Here is an 8,545-nt window from a genome sequence, read left to right on the forward strand (position 1 = left end):
GCTAGGCAGCTGGGGGTGGAGCAGGGTGCGCACCTGCTGATGAAAGGCACCCTGGTAGAGGCCCTCAAGGTGGTCGAGGCCTCCTGGACCGAGGCCGTGGCCTAGAAGGGAAAGGTCGAGGGTGAGTCCTGTTCCCCTCGTTTTACTTGTTTTTCTTGTGTTCGACCCCTAACTCCCTGGTGTGATGCAGAGCTAGGAAAGAAGGCTTCCAGGGTGGCCGAGGATTCTCGGGTCGAGGTCCAGGGTTGGAAGGAGAAAGCCGAGGCCTCCCTAGTCGAGGTCCAGCGCTGGAAGGAGAAAGCCGAGGGTGAGTCCCATAGGGCTTCACCCATATTTGGCTTATTTTCTTTTGCGCTTAACCCCATCCTGCTTGTTTTGGCGTAGGGTTGGAGAAGGAGGTCTCCCGGGCAGCTAAGGCCTCAGTCGCAGTACAGGCGGTGCTCGAGGCCAAGATCAGGGAGCACGACACACTATAGAGCGCCGCCCGTACCGTTTGCGAGGCTCTGGAGGTTGAGGGGGTCTAGTCGGGCAGCTCCCTTAGGAGTCGCTTGGTCGCGTTGAGCGGCTAAGTGCGCGAGCGACTCCAGGGGGCGCTGCACGTGGGCGTCAAGCACGCCCTAGCCGTCGTCTCCTCGCACTATGCCGGCGTCGACCTCAAGGCCATTAGTGACGGCTACATCTTGCCTGAGGACAATGAGGAGGCCGATGTGGAGGTCACGAAGCTGATGGGGGCGGCTAAGGGCCTCGGCACGGCGCTAGCGAAGCTGTTCGAAGAAGAGGTGGTCCCTCCCATGCCGTCCACCGACGCTGGAGACCCTGAGCCTTGACCTGGGGCCAAGAGGCCATGTAAACAGATTGGGATTATTATTGTACCATAACGCTTGTGGCCTGTTGAGGCCTTTTTTTCTAAAGTACTTATGCGTTTACGCTTCTTAATTGTTTTTATTGTATTTCCGAGCCTCTGCCCTCTGGCTCGTCTCTGAACGTATCTCTTGCAAAAAACTTCTTCGGAGCCTAAGCTGTCCCTTGAGCAAAAGGTGGTGAGGGAGTGCCGTAGCCCGGAGGCGTAGGCCGTCTCGCGACTCGTTCGGCCTTTTGGCCTTGAGACAGTCTTTCAGTCCTTAGGTTCTTTACAATTGATTTGTTAGAGCACGCTAGAGAGTTTGGTGTAGAAATTTTTTTGAAAAACGACTAAAAAATAGTGCGTGGGACTTAGGGGGGGGAGTCCCCCCTTCTAGCCCCCGAGGGAGGCTCAGTTCTGCAGAGGCAGAGCCATGTCTTGTTCGAGCCCCACAGTGGGCGCCTTTACAGAGGTAGAGCTGAGTCTCCCTTATGTGTTATCGTAACGCTGAGGCCCATGATGGGCTCGGGGGGTTTCTAAAAAAATTAGAACAACTAAAGAACGCTTCTTAATTGTATTTCGAGAAACAATGTATACAATGCTTGGAAATTTAAGGGTAAAAGCGACGTAGCTGTTCTATGTTCCAAGCGTTGGTGAGGATTTCGCCCTTCTCGTTGGCTGGCTTGTAGGTCCTAGGCTTCAGCACTTGGGTGACGATGTATGGTCCTTCCTATGGTGGGGTCAGCTTGTGGCGGCCCTTGTTGCTCTGCCTTAGCCTCAGCCTCAGCCTCAGCACCAGGTCACCCACCTTCAGGTCTCGGCTTCGAATGCGCCAGGCTTGATAGCGTCGTAGGGCTTGCTAATACTTGGCTGAATGTAGCAGCGCAACGTCTCGGGCTTCCTCTAATTGGTCAAGGGCATCCTCGCGGGTAGTGCGGTTGCTTTGCTCGTTGTAGGCCTGTAGCCTTGGGGAACCGTACTCTAAATCAGTGGGGAGGATGGCCTTGGCTCCATAGACCAGGAAGAATGGTGTAAACCCTGTGGCTCGGCTCGTGGTGTTCCTCAGGCTCCAGATGACCGACGGGAGTTCGGCAAGCCATTTCTTGCCAAATTTCTTCAACCGGTTGTATATTCTTGGCTTGAGGCCTTGTAGGATCATGCCGTTGGCACGCTCTACTTGGATGTTTGTCCTAGGATGTCCCACGGTCGACCAAGCCACACAGATATGGTGGTCATCACAGAATGTCAGGAATTTGTGGCCAGTGAACTGCATCCCATTGTCGGTGATGATGGTGTTCGGAACCCTGAACCTGTGGATGATATTAGTGAAGAACAACACCGCTTGCTTGGACTTGATTCGATTGATCAAACAAGCCTCGATCCATTTGGAGAACTTATCGATTGCTATCAGCAGATGGGTGTAGCCCCCGAGGGCCTTCTGCAGAGGCCCAACCATGTCAAGCCCCCACATGGCGAACGACCACGTGATGGGGATGGTTTGGAGGGCTTGGGCCAGGAGATGCGTTTGCCGTGCGTAGTACTAGCATCCCTCGTAGGAGCGTACTAGGTTGGTGGTGTCAGCAACCGCCGTTGGCTAGTAGAACCCTTGGCGGAAGGCGTTTCCGATGAGTGTCTGAGGTGCTGCATGGTGCCCATAGGCTCCCGCGTGCAAGTCCCAAAGTAGGGCTTGGCCTGCCTCGGTTGTGATGCATCGTTGGAGGATGTCGGATGGGCTTCGCCTGTACAACTCGGCATTGCTGAGGACATATGTCTTGGCTCGTTGAGCAAGCCATCGTGCTTTGGTCCTGTCTGCAGGAAGCTCTTCCTCGAACGAGGCAATCAAGGAACAGGACTCGCCAGTCCGTGCCCTGGTTGGCCTCGGGAAGCTCTCCTTGGACTGAGGCCTCTATCCTGCCGAGGTGATGCCGCGAGTAGTTCCAAAGCACCCCCACGCCGTCTAGAGGTAGAGCTTTCGGCCTGCTGTACCACGGCGGTCTCGAGGAGATCCCGGAGCTTGCCGCGGACCTGTTGCCCCTCCGTGGTAGAGGGCTTGGGCATCATTCGGACTAGCATCGCCGCTGCCGTGATGTTCTGGCTAGCATGATTGAAGATTGGGGGTTGCTCACCCCCTTCGTCGTCGTTGATGTGGTGGTGGACGTCGCGGGCCCTCCGTCGGGCTCCTCTGCCATCACCGTGACCTCGCTGCTCCTGCTCAAGAGTGTCTCAAAGCTACTACAGAAGGAGTCAGTCTTGTTCGACCTTGGCCTAAAGCTCACGGAGCTGCTCTAGGTCCAGGCGTTGAAGTTGTCTGGGGGCAAGGTTCTCGTTCCATGCTGCCGGTGGGACAACATGTGGAGGTGTGGCGTCGCCTACTCCCTAGTGAAGCGGGGAACGGTTGCCTGTCCCCTCGTCCTCATCGCCCGCTCTCAGCATCCCAGGCCCGATGTGGAAACACTCGCGAGTGGGGTTGTAAGTGCCTTCATCGTCGGAGTCAGAGTAGCCAAAGCAGTAGTCGCTTGTGGCCAAGAAGCGGTGCATGCTTTCAGGGTCGCGAAGCTTGGAGAAGTCCACTTTGAACCACACATCATCCTCCTCCAAGGAGTTGGCACGGGTGTGAGTCGAGGTTGTGGAGTCAAGGTTGAGGGCGAAGCGTTGGTGGCGTCCCGAGGGCTCCGCGTGAGCGGAAGCGTAGGCGGAAGCATATGCGGCGGCATTTCTCAACCTGAAGGGGTACGGGGATGGTGCCATCGCCAGGCTTTGCTCTACCATTGTCGACTCCTCAGGAGATGGCGGGGTAGAGCTTGATGACGGGGCATCGTTGCACGCCACTGGCACCTTTCCCACGTCCAGGCTTAGGCTAGACAGGTCCCCAACCAGGGACCTTATGCCAATAGCTGGGCATGGGATATCAGCGGAGCGTGGTGCGTCGCCCTGAGCTTGCGCAGGGTCAAGGTGGTCCCGCCCGTGCCGTGCCTAGCAAGCATGATGGGAGCGGCGGTCTGGGCACCGCCTATGCCTGGGCCGCTAGGGCGTGACGTCGTCGATGGTCGGTGGGGTCTGGGTGAGAGGAGTACCATATCGTACTCATGTCCTAAAGACATGAACTCTAGGCTCCCGAACCAGATTATCGTGTCGAGACGCAGCGGTCGTACGGGGTCTGCCATCCAAAACTTGTTGGGATGACGAAGATGACATGTAGTAGTTCCCCTACCTGGCGCGCCAACTGTCGGTGTTTTGGACCGGCGGGCCCTCAACCAACTAGTGAAAATGTACTGCGTGCCCCTAATCCCGGATGGTGATGCAAAGAGACACAAGGTTTATACTGGTTCGGGCAATAGGTGCCCTATGTCCAGTCTGAGAGATCGATCTTGTATTCCTTGCACCGAAATGCTCGTAGTAGGGGGTTACAAGCAGGGCGAGAGAGGGAGCTAGTCCCATGTCTCTGCGTGAAGTGGTGTGGATTGCTTGAGATGTTGATCTTAGGCAGCGAGGAAGCGTGTGCGTCACAAAGTGTTGAGCGTGTGTTCGTCTATCTCGTGAGCCTTTTTTAGAAATGGCCCTGGTCCCTCCCTTTTATAGTTGAAGGGGGACAGGGGTGATACATGCATTCACTATGCGGTGTCCTATGGGCGGAGGTGGCATTTCTGAACCCTATGGCTTGTCACTATGGCGGCATGGTCGACGGAGTGGTCCTTATCCTTGATGCACCGGGGCGATGCACCGGTCACACCTGATCCTGTGCGACGTGGGAGCTCTAGTGATAGCTTGATGCAGGGCATGGTGGGCGATGTGTCGGTCGTTGTGTGTTGATCGCGTAAAGAGCCGAGGCTCAGTTGGTGCCGAGGCTAAGCCATCGTGGGGGGCTCAGCGGGCGCAAATCCTAAGGTTGTCGAGACCCTAAAGTGGATTGCCGAGGCTTAGAGGGAGCAGTTGGTCCTGTACACTGATTCCAAGGCTATGGTGACCCAGACTTGACTCCCCACGTTGCGTTGTTCCTAGAGCAGGGGTTAGGTAGCATAGTGCAGTGCGGGCGTTGATCGTGGGCATAGTACCAAGCACAGTGGCCGGTAACCCCTACCCTGTCATGTCCCGGACGGTATGGTGTTGATGTGACTTCCCGTCTCATCGACCGCTCTGCTGTGTTGAGCCATCGTCCGGCTGATGTCGCGGGAGTGGTTGGTCGCATTAATTAGACGCGATGCTTTGTCAGAGAGATCGGTTGAGGCAGAGGCGATAGGGTTATTGCTGAGCCAGCCTCGAGCGAGACAGAGAATTGGCATCTCGTCTGAGGCTTTACGCGTGTGGCCTCGAGCGAGACAGAGGATTGATTCCCCATCCGAGGCCTTTTGTGCGAGGCCTCAAGCGAGGCAGAAATTTGGTAGGCCATCCAAGGCCTTTCGTGCGAGGCCTTGAGCGAGGCGAAGATTTGGTAGGCCGTCCAAGGCCTTTCGTGCGAGGCCTCGAGCAAGGCGGAGAGTCGGTGGCCTCGGACAAGGCCAGGGGTTAGCCAATAGTTGTCTCTTGGCTTTGATTTTGATGGGGTCTAAGTGATTTTTTCGGTTTTTGCTTAGGGGACCCCTTTTTATGGTACCCGACAATGCTACAGAGAGGTATGTGCGGCCGAGATGGCCATCCCTCCTTTCCTTAGCTGGCTAGACTCCCCAATCACTTTTGATCAGAGAGACCATCCTTTCCACGTCGCCTGACTGGGTTGCTACCCGCTCGTCGTCGACCCCATCGTTCGCAAGAAGCGCCTCACCAAGATGCTGATGGATGGAAGCAACGGCCTCAACATTCTTTACGTCGACACCCTCGAAGCCAAGCGCATCCCTCGGTCAGAGCTTCACCCAGTGAGCTCTCCCTTCCACGGCATGATCCTAGGGATGTAGGCATACCCACTCGGGTAGATCGACCTACCCATCACGTTTGGCGACCGAGCCAACTTCCACTCGGAGGTCCTAACCTTCGAGGTGGTGGACTTTCCAGGGTCCTACTACGCCATCTTGGGGTGGCCATGCTATGCCAAGTTCATGGCGATCCCTAACTACACCTACCTCAAGTTGAAGATGCCGGGACTGAACAACGTTATCACCGTGGGTAGCACCTTTTCGCATGCCTACACGTGCGACCGCGAGCATTACAAGCTCACCACGGCCGTCATCAACTCCGCCAAGCTCCTAAAGCTCAGGAATTCATCGACTCCAGTAGTCCCATACTACAATGAGTCAACCTCCTCAAGAGCCTTCCACCCAACCAAGGAAACCAAGGCAGTGGGGATCAATCCCACAGACCCGACCAAGATGGTGCGGATTGGGACCAAGCTCCTAGCCAAATAGGAAAATGAGCTCGCCTACTTTCTATGCGCTAATCGCGATGTCTTCACATGGTGTCGGTGTTTTGAGTAAGCACCGACTAGTAAATTTGTATATTGCATATCTAACCCAGATGGTGTGCTAAGAGAATACAAGGATTATACTAGTTTGGGCCGAATGTCCCTATGTCTAGTTTTGAGCTGCTCATGTTACTAGCACTGAGTTTGTAGTAGGGGGTTATAAACTAGTGAGAGAGGGAGGTAGCTCCCAAGTCTCTGGTGTAATGCGGTGTGTTTGTTCAATGAATCGCCGTCCCTTAGCGGGATGCTCCGCTTTCCCTTTTATAGGTAAGGGAAAGCAGGGGTTACAACCAAAGGGAAGAGAAAAAGGAAAGAGAAATAAGGCTCTCAGAGGTGCACCGTCCTCCTCTTCATGTGGGTCTCACTAACACTGTAGATCATGGTGGCAGCGATGTCGTACCAGGGTCCTATTGGCCGCTGCAGCTTACATGCAAGCATCATGCGCCATTCTTGTCTTCCATCCCATCCGAGCGAACGGAATGGTCAGAGGGTTCCGTGACAATTGCCATATGAGGGGCTAGCCATATAGTGCTAGTCAACTAATGCTAGTTGACTAATGTTGGATGGTGCTTAGGTAGGGAGTTGGTAGCACAGTGCTGGCCTGTTAATGCGATGGTCGACATGAGTTTCCTAGCATGGCCCCCTAGTGGTTGAAGCAGTTTCAACCCTACCTTGGGACCACTGCTTTGGTCCAGTAGCAGATTCGATTCCCAAGGATCGAGCGAGGCGGAAATCTCTCCCTAGGAGCCAAGCGAGATGGAATCTGACCCTCGGGGGTCAGACGAGTTGGAGCCCTCCCTGTGGGACCGAATGAGGCATGTCCTAGCCCCTAGGGGTTGGACGATGCGGAAACCTCGTCCTCGACATTGGACAAGGCATGGCCCACCCCCTAGGGGTCGGACGAGGCAAAGACTTCGCCCTCGAAGTAGGACAATGTGGAAATCTCGTCCTCGGCGTCAGACGAGGCATGGCCCAGCCCCTAGGGGTCGGACAAGGTGGAAACTTCGCCCTCAGAGTTAGACGAGGCCGTAGTTACGTCTTTAACCATCAGATGAGGCAACATGATGCTTTTTAATCCTTTGGCTTGAATACCCGGGTATAGATATCCGATAGTAGCCCCTGAGCCTTCAGAGGAGTGAGACACTCCTGTAAAGGCTTTTTCATGATTTGTTGCTCCTATGGCCGTTGTGCCACGGGGGTAGGTCGTTATTGGAACTTCGGCGTTTTTTTCCCTCGGTTCATTATACCGCATAGGGTAACCAAGTAGGATTTAGATACCAAGCCTCTATGTGGGAGACTAGCAAAGTGGACATGGGCGCCCAACCTCTAGGGAGGAGACGCATCAATAATTCATTTTCCACTGGGTGCGCGTGAGCGCACCTAGTGGGTGTAGCCCCTGAGCCTTTGGAGGAGTGAGACACTCCTACAAAGGCTTTTTGCGATCCATTGCTTGAGGATGCATGGCGGTACTATTTGTTATTGTCATTTTATAGGATGGCAAGCTACGTATGACACTCATCATTTGTCTATGACCACATGTTTGGTCTCCTTGCGATGCTGAGCCCCCGAGCCTCCTCGTGTAGCCGAGGTCCGGTCAGGGGGTCGGTTCATCTTGTGATCGTCATCCCTTATGCGTTCATTCGCTAGAACGAAGGGGTTGAGCCATGCCATGCTTTCCTTACTAGACAGAGCATGGTGCTTGGTGAGTTGTTAATGGGCTTGTTCGAGTAGAGCCCCAACATCCCCTTCATGGGGGCACAGTTCGAGGTCAGCTGATGACTGACTCACTCCTCAAGACATGAAATGAGGGTCAGGACGCCCATGGCGCTTTGTGCGCTTTGGGTATTGGCCGCTAGCGGGCCCATCCTTAACCTCCCCTCACTAGTGTGGGATGCCCTAGAGCAACCATGAACCCACTAGTGTGCCAGCCTTTGAACTCCTGGGTGTTACTAGGCCATAGGAGTGTTTTCAGCTCCGCATCCCTCTTACCTATGGCGGCTCGTAGCCTTTGAAGTCGAACTATCACCCGGTGGATCCTTCACGGGGAAGATTGGGATAGGCATGTGCTTGTCTCTCGAGGCAGCAAGATGACTGATGCTGTGAGAAATAATGAGGGCTTGAGCCCTATAGGAAATGGGTTTGGTGGGGCGTGTGGCACGTTAATTTAGGCAGATGGTTTGCCTCTTGCCCGTTCCGCCCTTACCTTATAAATGAAGCGGTTTCTCCTCAGCCTCCGTATGCGCAGCCGCATCCTTTGCCCTTCCAATCTTTCTGCCTTTCACTACCGCATCCCAGCCTTTGTTTCCCTATTT

This window comes from Miscanthus floridulus, chromosome 3 (genome assembly GCF_019320115.1).
Source record: "Miscanthus floridulus cultivar M001 chromosome 3, ASM1932011v1, whole genome shotgun sequence".
Classification (NCBI taxonomy): domain Eukaryota; kingdom Viridiplantae; phylum Streptophyta; class Magnoliopsida; order Poales; family Poaceae; genus Miscanthus; species Miscanthus floridulus.